This window comes from Sinocyclocheilus rhinocerous, unplaced genomic scaffold, assembly GCF_001515625.1.
Source record: "Sinocyclocheilus rhinocerous isolate Xijiao unplaced genomic scaffold, SAMN03320098_v1.1 scaffold2148, whole genome shotgun sequence".
NCBI lineage: Eukaryota > Metazoa > Chordata > Actinopteri > Cypriniformes > Cyprinidae > Sinocyclocheilus > Sinocyclocheilus rhinocerous.
The window spans coordinates 41,255-47,123 of NW_015626044.1; the positions used below are offsets into that span (position 1 = coordinate 41,255).

The 5,869-nt window shown below is 37.3% G+C and overlaps 2 pseudogenes; one reads left to right on the top strand and one right to left on the bottom strand.

The window, feature by feature from the left end:
* The window catches only part of LOC107709541 (uncharacterized), a 5,965-nt pseudogene extending 3,847 nt beyond the window's left edge, over nucleotides 1–2,118 (top strand).
* Nucleotides 2,119–2,495: 377 nt separating this feature from the next.
* LOC107709551 (G2/M phase-specific E3 ubiquitin-protein ligase-like) lies at nucleotides 2,496–5,481 on the bottom strand (annotated as a pseudogene).
* Nucleotides 5,482–5,869: the final 388 nt, after the last annotated feature.

Sequence of the window (5,869 nt, forward strand, 5' to 3'; positions counted from 1 at the left end):
TATAGTTTCTATAGGCTACTAAATGATATGTCAATCAGTACTGCATTATTCATATAGTTTATTTATTACACATAAACCGTATATATTCGCAATCGTGTGTTTGTCTTTACGTTTTTTCTGCTTTTTATTTAGCTCAGCTACAGCGATAGCCGGATGCTTTTGTCCATATTAGGGTTTCCTGCATGTCATAAGTCATTCCTTCTATGAGTCTGTTTTGGACTTTCTGCACGAGAGCGCCCTCCGGTTTTGAGTATGAATTAAACATACACTGCATGAGAGTGTTGAGAGCTCCAGATATTCACTTCTCCTCACTTTGGATACGAATAAAACGTCAGGTCATGCATAGACTATCGATACAGTCTCTTTGAATTTAAATCTAGAAACCTCTACGTGAACACACCTGAAAAAATGAATAAATTCAGAACAGGATTATAATATAATTCTATTTTAAATAAGACAGAAATATTTTTTCTACAACAACAACTACAACAGAAGTGTTAACAGCAAAACCACCCTACCCTGTAAACTCAATAATAATAATAATAGGTCTAATTTAATTCCGTTTCTATTTTCAGAGTGATTAAGAGGTGCAAAGAAATATTTATTTAACTTTTAAACTTAAAATGGTCTTTTCTGTTCTGTGTTTCTTTTTCAAAACTGCGTCACGGCATTTGCTGCTATCAATACAGAAGCATCCGTTTCGATACATGTCTCAGCAAGGAGCACAGCCCTATTAAAAGCCGTGCTCCATGTGCCCCTTTTATACTTTGAGCACCTGCCCCTCCAAAGGTCTCTGCATTGCACTGATAAGGAATGCAATAAGAGCAGAGCTGCGTGGACCAGGACAGTTGTTCGGCTACCGGACAATGTGGTTAGAACTTGTGCAGAAACACAGATTGTGTGTTAAATGTGATGATGTTATGCGATTGCTTCAAGAACCTAACCCACAAGGACAGCATAGAGGACACGTCGTAGATTTGTTCGACGCACGTATCACTCCATGGGACCAAACTATCTGTGGCATGTTGATGGTTATGATAAACTAAAGCCATTTGGTTTCGGCATATCAGGATGCATTGACGGTTTTTCTAGACATATCCTCTGGCTTACTTGTGGGTCTCCTAACAATGAACCTGCTGTTATTGCACGACTTCATTACTTGTGTTGGTGTCGTACCTATGAGACTACGAACTGACTGTGGAACGGAAAATGGTACATTGGCAGCAATGCAGTGCACTCTCCGTCATCATCATTCAGACTACTATGCTGGCTTGGATCAAGAAGTCACACGTACGGTATAACAATGAACAATCAACACATTGAATCTTGGTGGTCCAGCTTCAGAAAAGCAAGGTTCGTGATTGTTTCATATTCTTTAGCACTGATGAAATGTCAGTATAGTGATGCTTTAGTTACACTAATGCAACTAGTACATAGTAATATACATTTCAATTAATATACTGTATCTGTAACAATAACATGCAAAATGATTACAATTTTTAATGATTAATTTTATTCTGTTATTGGTGTATCTGGACTTTTGTGTTCTAGGGCTCAGTTTTGGATAGAACTTTTTAGGGACCTGAGGAATGAAGGACACTTCAATGGCAGTAACGAACACCAATGCCTTTTTCAGTTCTGCTTCCAAAATGTTCTACAGGCGGATTTGGATGATTGTGTAGAGCTTTGGAATAAACACACTATTAGGCCCTCTAGACTTGCAATGTGCCCTGGGGGTGTACCAAATGAACTGTGTCATCTACCACACAGGTCAACAAATAAAAAATCTGCACCAAAAAATGCATTTCATAACAGTGATTTAATTATAATTGTGTTTAATATACACTACTACAAAAAGTCACATTGTATAAATTTGTCTTCTAAATACGTTTACACAGATATTTATCTTCTTGCAGGTATGGATCATGAGACTTTGCAGTTGAAGAAGATGAGTTAAGTGCTTTTCCTGAGACAAGGCTGACAATGCAGTTATGTAGCGACAAAAACATCCAGGAATATCTAGAATTTGCAATGGAACACAATCAGTTACAGTGGCCAGAGAATTGGGAGGAAGCATCACAACTCTACTTCACATTGAAGGAGACAGCAGGCCTCTGAGCAGGAGTGCATGCAAGCGCATTGAAGAGGGCCATGCCAAGGCTGAGGATTTCTACACAGTGGAGACAGTCACTGCAGGACCCAGCTGTAAGAAGTGTGCCTGCATCGCCCCTCCCTCTGCCCTCAACCCCTGTGAGGGAGACTTCAGATTTAAGAAGCTGCAAGAAGCTGGACGGGATGATATCAAGGTAAAGGGCTTTGAACTGAATCAGGACTCATGGGGAGACAGAGACAAGAATCATGCACTGGTGTTAATACCACTACAGAGTACAACCTCGGAAGAACTTATTTAAAAAAGAAACAATGCAATACACAGAATGCAACACTGTGACATTGCAAGAATAATGAACTGAGAATACGGAGGACGTAAAGTTGACTTAAATGCATCCAAAACCTGGAGAATTCTGGATTCCAAAATCCATGCGAGTCTGAAAAAGACTGTATGTGTCTAAGATTGATAACTTGAGTGTGTTTGTGCATGTATTCGCCATTGAGAAGGGTGATGTTACGTATCCGCTCCATGAACTTCCGTCTGCTAGCCATCAGAGGTCACCCGTCCATTCTCATTGACTCTCGCACTACACACTGTTGCATATCACCCCGGACTACATATCCCATCATTCATTGCACTGATTGCACACAGCACTGATTGCACACAGCTGTTTCACTGATTGCACACAGCACTGATCACTCACTCTGATCCCTTCCCGGTGCCGAGTATTGTTTAGCGCTTATCATTTGATAGCTACACTACAGAGCCCTCGTTAGTTTACCCTGCCTTAGCCTAGTCTTGCCTTGTCTGTTTTCTCGGTTTCTGATCCTTGCCTGGTTTCCTGGATTTATCCCTTTAGTCTCGCCCTTTTGATTCTGTTCGCCGTTCGTTGACCTTCGCTAGCCCTAGGATTATTCTTGTGTCTTGTCCTCCATATTCCTGTTTGCCGTTGTCTGACCCATGCCTGTTTCTGACCACGCCTGTGAATAAAGCTTGCACATGGATCCGCACGTCTCACGTCTCGTCAGCCACGTTACAGGTGAATTGTCAAAAACCACAATGCATGGTTGTGGTGCTATTCCAGCATGTGGAAGTGATGTCAGGCCAGTAGCAAACATCAACACATTCTCTAATGGCACTTCAGTCTGGTGTTCTACAAATAAAAAGAAAAAAAATTATGGAATTTTGAACAATTATTATGTTCATAATTAAATAATAAACCCCAAAAATGACTTTCTTGAGCGGAACACAAATTGCTTGCGCTTATCCATACAATGACAGTGGATGTACTACCTTTCAGACTTCAAAAAGGGCACAGATGTATTATAAATATATTACATTACAACCTGTATTATGTTTTTGAAAAAACACAATTCATAATCTAATTTATTTTCCTACTTGCATGGAATAATTTATGTCCTATTTGAACCTTATAAGCTAGTTAAAATCCACCGCCACTGTATAAGTCTATTTAAGTCTAACTCTATTTGTGTTTTACAGAAGAAGAAAGCCATACAGGTTTAGAACAACTTGAGACTGAATAAATGGCTATTTTGGGTGAACTATTGCTTTAAAGATGTCTGAACTTCACCTAAAACAGAACAAGTGTTTGATAAATTACAAATAACAAACCTTCACAATCGTGGAGGTAGTCTGACCAAAACGACAGCGTCCTGGATTCCTTTAGCCTCTGGTTACTACCTACTGGGCTGAGTTCTGCTTTTAAGAGTTTTTCCAAATAAGTCGCTGTCAGCTTCTTCTCAGTGTGGCAGAGGAAAGGAGACAAAACACTGGGATGCTGCTCAAGTGCTGTCAAAAACTGCAGAGTGGCAAGTCCATCCTTAAATCTATTAAAAGTAGTTTAAGTCATTCATGCAATGTAAATCATTTAGTGAAATAAAGTAACATTCTAAAAGACTGATGCAATTTTCTATATCTCAAAATAAACATTGCCTATGTAATGTGTATGTGATTTTAAAAAAAACAAAAAAAACAATTTCACCTTTTAATAGCACTGTGGTTTCTGTCAGTCACATACCACCTGACATATTCTTCCAAAATTGTATGTTTCTCCCCAGAGTTCTTCACAAATAAAAAACACTCAGCAGTTTGGAGCAGGGTGCTATTTTTTTTTATTAATTCTTGTAGTTACTCCAGAGTTGCATTGTGAATTAAACTAAATTAACAATGGTGAGTTCATGTCCAAGCTACAGTAGTGGCCAAAAGTGATGTGTACAGCCTATGAAAATTGATATTTTTACCCTTTATTAAAATTCTTAAAAATCACACACACACACACAAAGATTTTGTTATCATATTGTGTAGTTGTGCTTGGAGTAAATTTTATTTGTGAGATCACAAAGAAACATGCCAATATGTGCAGACATAATTTTTGGCCAGGCTCTCATATAAATACATGCAAAAACAAGGTAGAACAAATTAAATATCAATAACTGACTATGTTGTATTCAGTGTATACTTTTTCCTCTGAGCTTTTTGTTTTTCTATGCATTTTTTTGTTTTTTGGTGAAACCATTTTCTTTTCTTGATTTTTTTCTTGAAGCCCTCCCAAACAACATGTGATGTAGGTGCTGTTTGATATATTTTTTAAAGGTTTTCTGACCCCGAAACTCAACCTTTTTCTGCAATTCTCCAGCTGTGATCCTTGAAGAGTCAACAATAGGCACACGTCCTCTTCCAGGCAGATTCATAACATTTTCTGTTGATTGGAACTTCTTAATTATTGCCCTGATTGTGGAAATGGGAATTTTCACTGCTCTAGCTCTTTTCTTAAAGCCACCTTCTAATTTGTGAAGCTCAATTATCTTTTGCTGCACATCAGAAATATATTCTTTGGTTTTTCTCAATGTGATGGGTGATTAATTTGGAATTTGGCATTTGTTTTCCCTCCTATTCATATTTCTGTGAAACAGGAAGCCATGGCTGGATAATTTCATGTTCATAATCACCCTGGTGTGCTCAAATTTGTGAATATGAATGGGAATATATTTCAGATATATTTTACTCAAAATAATTTGAGTAAAATATAAAATAAAATTGAGTATTTGAGAAAAAAACAAACAAAAAAACAAACATTTATTTCATAATTAAGGAAATATTTCCCCCCATTTTAAATTCTTATTCTCCAGTGAAATGTTAGATTTTTTTTTTTTTTTTAAATTAACAATGCAGATTTATTTTCATAGCCTTCTTTGATTATATTTACCAAGGGTACCAAAATTCTGACCATGTGTGTAAATGTTGAAGTAACCTTCTTACTAACTACATAAAATACATCTATTACCATACCTCTGTGATATCTTTTAAAGTGGCGCAGAAAGACGACTGGCCTAAAATGTGGTTTACCACATCTTTTGAAAGAAAATGGGGCCCTGGTCCTCCATGCACTATTGATACTGCAATTATTTCCCTGCCAAGAAATACTCATTCTCCCTAACAGCTGCCACAGAAAGTAAAGTGAAATCACACATGACAGTCATAGTAACTGTGTTTGTTACACAGATGAAACTTTTCATTATTACATGTGGAATACTTGATTCAGATTGGTCAATCACAATACCTAGTTGTTTGTTATTCCCCGATAACAACCGGTAGAAACTGTTAACACAGGCTCATCCGGGTAACTGTGCTATACTCTGTATATGTAGCTTAGAATTGCATTTGGTGAGCTAATAAAATATTAAAATATCTAGTTTCTCTGTTATAGTTATCGATTATATTGAAAATTTAATTGGACTT